Source organism: Callorhinus ursinus, unplaced genomic scaffold, assembly GCF_003265705.2.
Source record: "Callorhinus ursinus isolate GAN/ISIS: 27379988/994484 unplaced genomic scaffold, GSC_fseal_2.0 scaffold17, whole genome shotgun sequence".
NCBI lineage: Eukaryota > Metazoa > Chordata > Mammalia > Carnivora > Otariidae > Callorhinus > Callorhinus ursinus.
The window spans coordinates 5,912,633-5,922,466 of NW_027397079.1; positions in this window are offsets into that span (position 1 = coordinate 5,912,633).

Genomic DNA, 9,834 nt, shown 5'->3' on the forward strand with positions numbered 1-9,834 from the left:
TATTGTGGAATTTTTCTATTTAAGTGCAAAGTCTGCGACCAGAAAGGTGGAAAACTAGTTGGATTGCTTAAGAGAGTAGAATTGCATGAATAGGTGTTTCTTATTTTATTTGGTACACTCTTGATTCACTCAACACGTACTTTGAGGGACTTCTCTGCTAAGGAGGATATAGATTAAAAACAACAAAAGAACCTCCCCCACCACCAGTGCTCATGATAGGCTGTGATGCGGGTTGGCATCAAAGTGAACGTGGTCGTTACAGAGTGCAGGGGAGGGTGCCTCTCACCCGGGAAGAAAGAGGGCAAGCACGGGGTTTCCCAGCAGAGGTGGTGGAGCATGCATCCACCCAACAGTAGAGGTCAGTCAGATCAAGGGGGAAGAAAAACCCAGGATAAGGAGATAGCACACAGTCTTTGTGCACACACCTATGTCCACATATGTGTACACATGCACACACACACATATACTACGTGCCTACTGCTTGTGTCACTGCCACGGTCCTCACCGTGCTGGGCCAGCACAGCAACGTAGAACAGGTCCCCACCTCCCTACCACAGAAGATTCGGTACCCACACAGCAGATTTCTCAATTATTCACTAGGTGATCTCCCACATGCGGCAAACTGTACTCACCAGAATAGTGCTTCTCATCTAGCTTCGACATCAGGATGTCAACACCCACCCTTGGGGTGTAAGACAAGTCAGAATGACTCTTACAAGCTGTCACTCTTTGGCACAAAGACTCACCAGCCAGCTGATACATTTCAGTGGCTCCTGCTAATTTGACAGCATTCACTGGAGACCCCAGGCGCGCGTCAGGATGTTATCTGAGCCAAAGTCCCATCAGAAGGATGGCACTGAAGTCTCCATCCTCTGTGTCACTGGAGCTCTGCAGCACCACCGGTATCAAAGATGAAAAGGCAGGGACAATTTATTTTTAATCTGCTGTCTCTTCTCAGCTCTGCCCCAAATATACCAATGGTTTCCACCACATTTGTGAAAACTGTAAAAGGTGAAGAGGACCGTGCCACTTAGGGAGAGCTGTTGCTTGCTAAATTTAAGTTTCTAGACGCCATTTGGCCACAGAAAAAAGGAATCAGTTCAGAGGGCAGAGGGCCCCTGGGGGAACCCCCGCCAAGCCCAGGGAGCAGGGATTTGGAGCAGAACCAACAGCGGCAGTTGAAACGTTTAGTTACAAACTCTTCTGGCAAAATGAAGAGCATGACACAATATCCTCATCTACAAACAGAGAAACTGAGACATTTGTTTACTTGAGAATCAAGCAGTATCAGAATTAAAATATAATTCAGTGCAGGGGTGGGAGACAAAAACATTTGATTAAGATACATCTTGGTACATCAAGTAGCCAAACAGACCTATAGATTCACTCACAAAGGAGTCCTTAGCAATGACCTTTGGATTAATGGCAAAACCCAAAACCCCCGAAAAGACCTGGCTTTGCCTGCCCAGCACCTACTCTGTTGTCTTCTGGTCACTGTGACCGTGACTTCCTTTGGGAAATACCCTTCCCTCCCTCTAAGTCCAAGAGTTTGGGTAGGACAGAGGCCCCCAGTGCTCTGGTCTCCCAAAACTGCACTGCCCCAGGCCCGGCCAGACCACTTACTTTTCTCCCAAATGAGGACAAGCCATGCACGTGCATGTGTGTGTGTGTGTATGTGTGTGTGTGTACACAGGAGACACCAAGGAGACTCAGCTCTGGTACCTGGATGAGAGATGCTGATAAGGAGAGACAGTCTGTCCTGTGGAGTTGCTCCGTGTGTAGGATAGAGCCTGAAGGTCACAGTGGCCACCCTACAGGGAGCTTGTCTGACAATGAAGGCAGCACAAGGAGAGGCAGAGAAAGGACAGAGAGACAGGCAGTGTCCTGAAGCAGGGTCCCTGGGTCTGGCTGAAACTAGTCAGATGTATGAGGATTTTCTTTTAAAAGAAATCCTCTCACTCCAGGTCAATCCTGATTGGGTTTTGTCAACAGAAATAACTCCATCATAGACTCTGGTGGGCAGCACTGTGTCCCCCCACCCCCCATCTCATGCTTGTGAATAGGATTCTTTACATAACAAAAGGGACTTCGCAGACAGAAACAAAGCAGCTCACCAGCTGACTTCAACATAAGATAAACTGGTTCTGAAATTCAATCTCTAATGTGTGTGTGGCCAGGGACATGGGTCCCACACACCACATAAGTGCAACACCAGCTAAACTCCATTCTGACACTACCTACCCAGAGTTAGCATCAGATTCCACAGGTCGAGGGCTTAGTCCTACAAGGCCATCCCTACCTCCACTTCAGAGGGGAGTCACAAGCCCGGCTTGTCAGGGGTACTTCTGATCTGCTGGTTACAAAATCAGAAGTTCTTGCAACTGCATCATTGGGGTAGATTAATCTGCTAGAGCAGCTCAAAGAAACATTTCACTTACTAGATTACTGGCTTGCTGTAAAAGGATACAGCTCAGGAACAGCCAGATGGAAGAGACGCTCAGAGCAAAGCAAAGAGAAAGCACCAGGAGCTTCAGTGCAGACTGAGCCACTCTCCCTGACCCTCCACCTGTTCACCAACAGGAAAGCTCTGGGAATCCCACCCTTGTGGGTTTCTACGGAGGCCTCATTACCTAGGCAGGACTGAAGAAATCATTGACCATTGCTGATTTATTCAAACACCAGCCCTCTCCCCTCCCTAGAGGTTGGGGATGGAGCTGAAGTTCCAACCCTCTATTCAAGGTTGGCTCCTTTAGCAACCAGGCCCCATCTTGAGGGACTTCCAAGAGCCCCCTCATTAACATAACAAAAGACCCTTCATTGCTCTCTTTTAAGAAATTTCAAGGGTTTTAGATGCAATGTGCCAAAACACAAAATCTCTATTTCTTATTATAAATCACAATATGACAAAAGATCAGACTGGATTACACAGGTGAGCCCAAGGGAATCTCCCAGCCCCTACAAACCTGAGAAGGAAGGAAGAGAGTTGTAAGGAAGAGAGACCACAGAACGGGAAGGACCTAACACTTAGGCAGTTGCTGTTTCGAACTGAAGGAGCTACTTACAGGGAGAGGAAATGGCCTCTAGGGGCATGAGCGTCTGGAAGGAAATGCAGCCTTGCCAAAGCCTCCACTCAGCTGGGAACAAATAAACCAACCAAGCCCAGCAGACTTTGGACCTACAGAACAGTGAGAGAATATATTTGGGTTCTTCCCAGAAACTGATGCTGTAGTAGTCTGTAGGGCATCAGTGGAAAACAAAGCCACACAGCCATTCTAACACATACTCACCAAGTCAAAATTCCTGTTCTGCAGTGTGATTGTTCACTGTTGAAACGCTGTTTTGTGTTACATGTGGAACACTCAGGAAAAAGGGTTTTAAAAATGCTAAGGAAACTACACCATGGGGCTCTGATGTTGAGACTGCCCTGGATCCACAGCGCAGGTTTAAATACTGTAAACAGGCACGCATTTTGCAAACACAGTCATACTATGGGGAATGTGTGTGGGAGTCAGAGGGAAGGTTGGGCCTTTTCACTGTAGAGACACGCATGCCCCTTGGGCTGGGAAGTGGACTTTTGTCCTCAGAGGATCAGTCTCAGGTCACTGTCCACAGATATGGGTTGCAGAGTGTGCTCTCAGCCAAGAGAAATAGTGACCTATTGCTGCTGTGGACTGTGATTCTCCCAAGCCTTTCTTTCTCGCCTCCCTGTAGCTTCCAGTACCATGTGTAATGACAAACACTTGCAATGTCAGTGACTCAAGTCTCAATTTTCCTTATTCCCTGGGGTTTAGTTGATATTTTACTTCATCAACCCTTCCTTCCTTATTAGTAACTACATCCAACTAACCTACCATGTATTCAGACTGACCAATCAGCAAGGGGTTGGCCAAAAGCCATCTGAAGGGCCAAAGTCCTTTTACATAGAAACTCTGGAAATGAATGAGCATCCCTTCTTAATCCAGAAAATGGGTCATTGATGGCTCTCTTTCATTTGCAACCTAAAATGTGGAGGCAGAGCCTTCAGCAAAAGCGTGTTGAGAACAAGGAGGAACGCTGGGTTCTCTGCATCTGTACAGGCTCCTGTGCTGGCCTGGGAGGCCTGCCGCTGATGTACGGGGTCATCCTGACGGGGAAAATGGAACGTGAATGCAAGAGGAGGGTGTGCCATCACACAATCCCAAAGAGATATCTCAGCCCTCTGTTTGTCCCTTCCGAGCTCTTGACAGTCATTGCCATTTCTCTTAAAGGAAAACACCATAAACCAGCTATCCCCAAAATATTTAGCAGTTTGTTAACACTTAACTGGAAAGAAAATAGCAGAAATAATTGATTTTTCAGACCTTCACCATTTGGACAGGGGCCAGGGTGGGTTTTAAAGGGCTGACCAAAACCAAACTTGTCTTATACCATGAATACATCCAGAGCAGACCCAAGAGCTTACCTGACTAATTAATACTGGATCAGGAATATGTGTGTCTGGTTTTTACTGGGGGTGGGAAGGGGTACAGTATGCATGTGTGCATGGGGGAGAGGGTCCTTGTTTTGGTGTGTGTTTATTTCTTACGGAGTCACTTGCTAGGGTGATATATCTCCCTTTTCTCTACTTAATTTACATTAGTTACCTCATTTTTATTATTTTTTTCATGTAGGCTCCACACCCAACATGGGACTTGAACTCACAACCCTCAGATCAAGAGTTGCAAGCTCTACCAACTGAGCCAGCCAGGCGCCCCATCATATTTATTTTAAAACATTATTGGTGTCACGTCTTAGGCATTACATAATGGTTCCTGAGGGGGCCCAGATCTTCACTTCTTCATCTTTGTCTTTATCGCTTCCAATATTTTAGTCAAAGATGGAAAACGATCAGTACTAACTACAGAATTTGGTGGTTGTCCTGCAGGACTCTAAAACCATCCCCATCATGTGGTCCTTTTAATGTAGCTCTCTAAAGAAATGCAGGGTGAGGAGCACTGAGTAGAATGGCTTCTTGCAGGGAGCCTGGGTGGCTCAGTCAGTTAAGCGTCTGTCTTTGGCTCAGGTAATGATCCCGGGGTCCTGGGATCGAGCCCTGCATTGGGGTACCTGATCACAGGGAGTCTAATTCTCCTTCTGTACTTCCCCTTACTCACGTTTCCTCTCTCAATCTCTCTCTCTCTCTCAAAAAAAAAAGTGACTTCTTGCAAATGTGTCTAGATCATCATACTGAACAACTGCCAATCAAAATGTTGAAATCATACTATTTGAAGATGTACTAATATGCCAGATGCTACATTAGTAAGAATTTTGTATTGCTAATTGTACATATTCAAACTAAAACAGACATACAAAAAAAACACAACAACAACAAAACCTACAACTAATATGTATAGTAATGTTAACTTCACATGTAACTATGAAAGTTCCTTTCTGATCACCAGAAATCACAGAGGGCCCATCCAACTCATCTGTATGTGTGTGGACGTGTGTCTACAGACCAGAGACAGAAAGGGCACTTGTCCCTGCAATGTCCACCTCACTGCTCCCCCACATTCATGTTTCTAAAAAAGGCATCATGAGGATGCCTGGGTGGCTCAGTTGGTTAAGCGACTGCCTTCGGCTAAGCTCATGATCCTGGAGTCCTGGGATTGAGTCCCACATTGGGCTCCCTGCTCGGCGGGGAGTCTGCTTCTCCCTCTGACCCTCTTCCCTCTCGTGCTATCTCTCATTCTCTCTCTCAAATAAATGAATAAAATCTTAAATAAATAAATAACTAAATAAATATAAAAAGGGCATCATGAAACAAAATAACAAAATGAAATCCAAAGTTTATACAGTAAAGAGAATAGGGAAACATTTTGCTATTGTTTTAAATTGGCAAATACTCTCATGGCAACCCACGGAGTGGACAGAACAAGCCCAAGGCCTCGGATAATGGCGGAAAAATCTGCAGTGGGCAGCCAGGGGTGAGGGGAAGAATGCATGCTTTGGAGTCAGAAAAACCTGGGTTCACATCTCAGTTATTTAAAATACAAACTCCAGGGAGTGGAGCAAGATGGCGGAGGAGTAGGAGACCTGGATTTCATCTGGTCTCAGGAATTCAACTGAATAGGGATCAAACCATTCTGAACACCTACGAACTCAAAGGGAGATCAAAGAAGAGAGTAGCAACAACTCTCTGAACAGAGAAGCGAGGACTTACTGGAAGGTAGGACATGCAGAGAAGTGAATCCGATGTGATACTCGGGAGGATAGATGGCGGGGGAGGGGGCCTCCATCGGCCACTTCTGGCTTCTAGCAAGTGCTAGAGCCGCGGAGCACAAAATCGGAAATTTGAGAAGTCGGCTCCGCTGAGGGACGTCGCTGCAGGGGCTAAGCAGGGGGTGGAACCCTCGCAGGACAGTGTGGTCTCAGGACCCTTGGGGTCACAGAAAGACCGGGGGTGCCTGAGTGCGGCAGAGCTCCCAGGTATCAGAGCGGGGAGCCGGCTGCAGAGACGGAGCCGAGGCGCGGGCTCTCAGCTCAGGGTGGCCATAAACTGTGATCCGCGGCCCAGTCGGGCCACTGCTCCTCCAGCAGGGACCCAACAAGCGGCAGATCTGGGGAGACTCCCCTCCCTCCCCCGGGGAAGAGCAGCATGGGAATGCACCGCAGGGATCTGCTGGGTTTGGAGACTCCACACGGGGTTGGGTGCCAGAGATAGAAACGCTCAGTCACAGGCCGGGTGAGCACAGAGTGCGGCCGGAGACCGGGGACATGGGAGTGACTGCTTTTCTCTGGGGGCTCACTGAGGAGCGGGGGCCCGAGTTCTCAGCTCCTACGAGTGGAGATTGGGAGGTCACCATTTTCACTATGGTTATCCAAAGCTGTACCGAGAGCTTGCAGGGAACAAAAGCTCCCGAGAGAAAACCCGAGCAGCTTGCGTAGCCCGGACCGACAAGGGCGGGGCAATTCTGCCTCCGGCAAAGACATTTGGGAACCACAGCAACAGGCCCCTCCCCAAGAAGATCAGCCGAAACAGCCAGCCAAGACCAAGTTTACCGATCAAGGAAAATGGGAGAACTCCAGCACTAGGGGAATACTGCAAATAGAAGTCATGGCTTTTTTTTTACATGATTCATTGGGTTTTCAAAGTTAATTTTTAAACTGTTTTTTTAATTTTTCTTTTACCCTTTTTCAACCAACACCTTATGAATCCCTTTTTTTAAAAAAACTTTTTATTTTTAATTTTTAGAGTCATATTTTATCCCTTCATAATAGTTACCCCAATTTTTGGCATATATATATAAGTTGTTCTCTCTTTAAAATTTTGAGATACAATTTCTTCTAACACATCAAAATATACCCTAAATCACTAGTGTATGGCTTTGTTCTAGTCTCCTGCCTGATCACATTCTCTCCGTTTTTTATTTTTTTTTAAATCTTCCTTCTTTTATCAAACAACTTATCAATTCCTTTTATAAAATATTTTATAATTTTCATCTTTACAGTCATCTTCCATCCCTTCATTCTATCAACCCTTATTTTGTACATATATAAGTCTTTCTTCCTTTAAAGTTTTAAGAGGCACTTTTTTCTAACAGACCAAAATACGCCCAAAATCTAGTGTGTGGCACTGATCTATGCACTAGCCTGATCATATTTGATCATATTCTGGTTTTTTTGTTTTGTTCTGTTTTTGTTTTTATCTTTTTCTTTTTGTTCTTTTTTTCTTTTTCTATCTTTTCTCTTTCTTTTTTCTTTCTTTCCCTTTCTTTTCCCCTAGTTTCAGGTCTTTTCTGATTTGTATAGAGTATATTTGCTGAGACGATGTTAACCTGATAGCATTTTGTTCTCTCATTCATCTGTTCTCCTCTGGACAAAATGACAAGACGAAAAAATTCACCTCAGTAGAAAGAACAAGAGGTAGTACCGTCTGACAGGGACCTACTCAATACAGACATTAGTACGATGTCGGACCTAGAGTTCAGAATCATGACTTTAAAGATACTAGCTGGGCTTGAAAAAAGCATGGAAGTTATTAGAGAAATGCTTTCTGGAGAAATAAAAGAACTAAAATCTAACCAAGTCGAAATCAAAAAGGCTATTAAAGAGGTGCAATCAAAAATGGGGGCACTAACTGCTAGGATAAATGAGGCAGAAGAGAGAATCAGTGATATAGAAGACCAAATGATGGAAAATAAAGAAGCTGAGAAAAAGAGAGAGAAACAACTACAGGATCACGAGGGCAGAATTCGAGAGATAAGCGATACGATAAGACTAAACAACACTAGAATAATTGGGATCCCAGAAGAAGAAGAGAGAGAGAGAAGGCCAGAAGGTATATGGGAGCAAATAATAGCAGAGAACTTCCCTAAAGTGGGGAAGGAAAAAGACATCAAAATCCAGGAGGCACAGAGAACCCCTCTCAAAATCAATAAAAATAGGTCAACACCCCGACATCTAATAGTAAAATTTACAAGGCTCAGAGACAAAGAGAAAATCCTGAAAAAAGCTCGGGAGAAGAGATATGTAAACTACAATGGTAGAAACATGAGATTGGCAACAGACCTATCCACAGAGATCTGGCAGGCCAGAAAGGAATGGCATGAGATCTTCAGAGCACTAAACGAGAAAAATATGCAGCCAAGAATACTATATCCAGCTAGGCTGTCATTGAAAATTGAAGGAGAGATAAAAAGCTTCCAGAACAAACAAAAACTAAAGGAATTTGCAAACACGAAACCAACCCTCCAAGAAATATTGAAAGGGGTCCTCTAAGCAAAGAGAGAGCCTAAAAGCAGCATAGATCAGAAAGGAACAGAGAAAATATACAGTAACAGTCAACTTACAGGCAATACAATGGCACTAAATTCATACCTTTCAGTAGTTACCCTGAGTGTAAATGGGCTCAATGCCCCAATCCAAAGGCACAGGCTATCAGATTGGATTAAAAAACAAGACCCATCAATATGCTGTCTGCAGGAGACTCATTTTAGACCCAAAGACACCCCCAGATTGAAAGTGAGGGGGTGGAAAATCATTTACCATGCTAATGGACACCAAAAGAAAGCTGGGGTGGCAATCCTTATATCAGACAAATTAGGTTTTAAAACAAAGACTGTAATAAGAGATGAGGAAGGACACTATATCCTACTTAAAGGGTCTATCCAACAAGTAGATCTAACAATTATAAATATCTATGCCCCTAACATGGGAGCAGCCAATTATATAAGGCAACTAATAACAAAAGCAAAGAAACCCATTGACAACAATACAATAATAGTGGGGGATTTAACACTCCTCTGACTGAAATGGACAGATCATCTAAGCAAAAGATCAACAAGGAAATAAAGACTTTAAGTGACACACTGGACCAAATGGACTTCACAGACATATTCAGAACATTCCATCCCAAAGCAACGGAATACACATTCTTCTCAAGTGCCCATGAAACATTCTCCAGAATTGATCACATCCTAGTTCACAAATCAGGTCTCAACTGGTACCAAAAGATTGGGATAATTCCCTGCATATTTTCAGACCACAATCCTTTGAAACTAGAACTCAATCACAAGAGGAAAGTCAGAAAGAACTCAAATACATGGAGGCTAAAGAGCATCCTACTAAAGAATGAATGGGTCAACCAGGAAATTAAAGAAGAATTAAAAAAATTCATGGAAACCAATGAAAATGAAAACACAACTGTTCAAAATCTTTGGGATACAGCAAAGGCAGTCCTGAGAGGAAAGTATATAGCAATACAAGCCTTTCTCAAGAAACAAGAAAGGTCTCAAATACACAACCTAACCCTACACCTAAAGGAGCTGGAGAAAGAACAGCAAATAAAGCCTAAACCCAGCAGGAGAAGAGAAA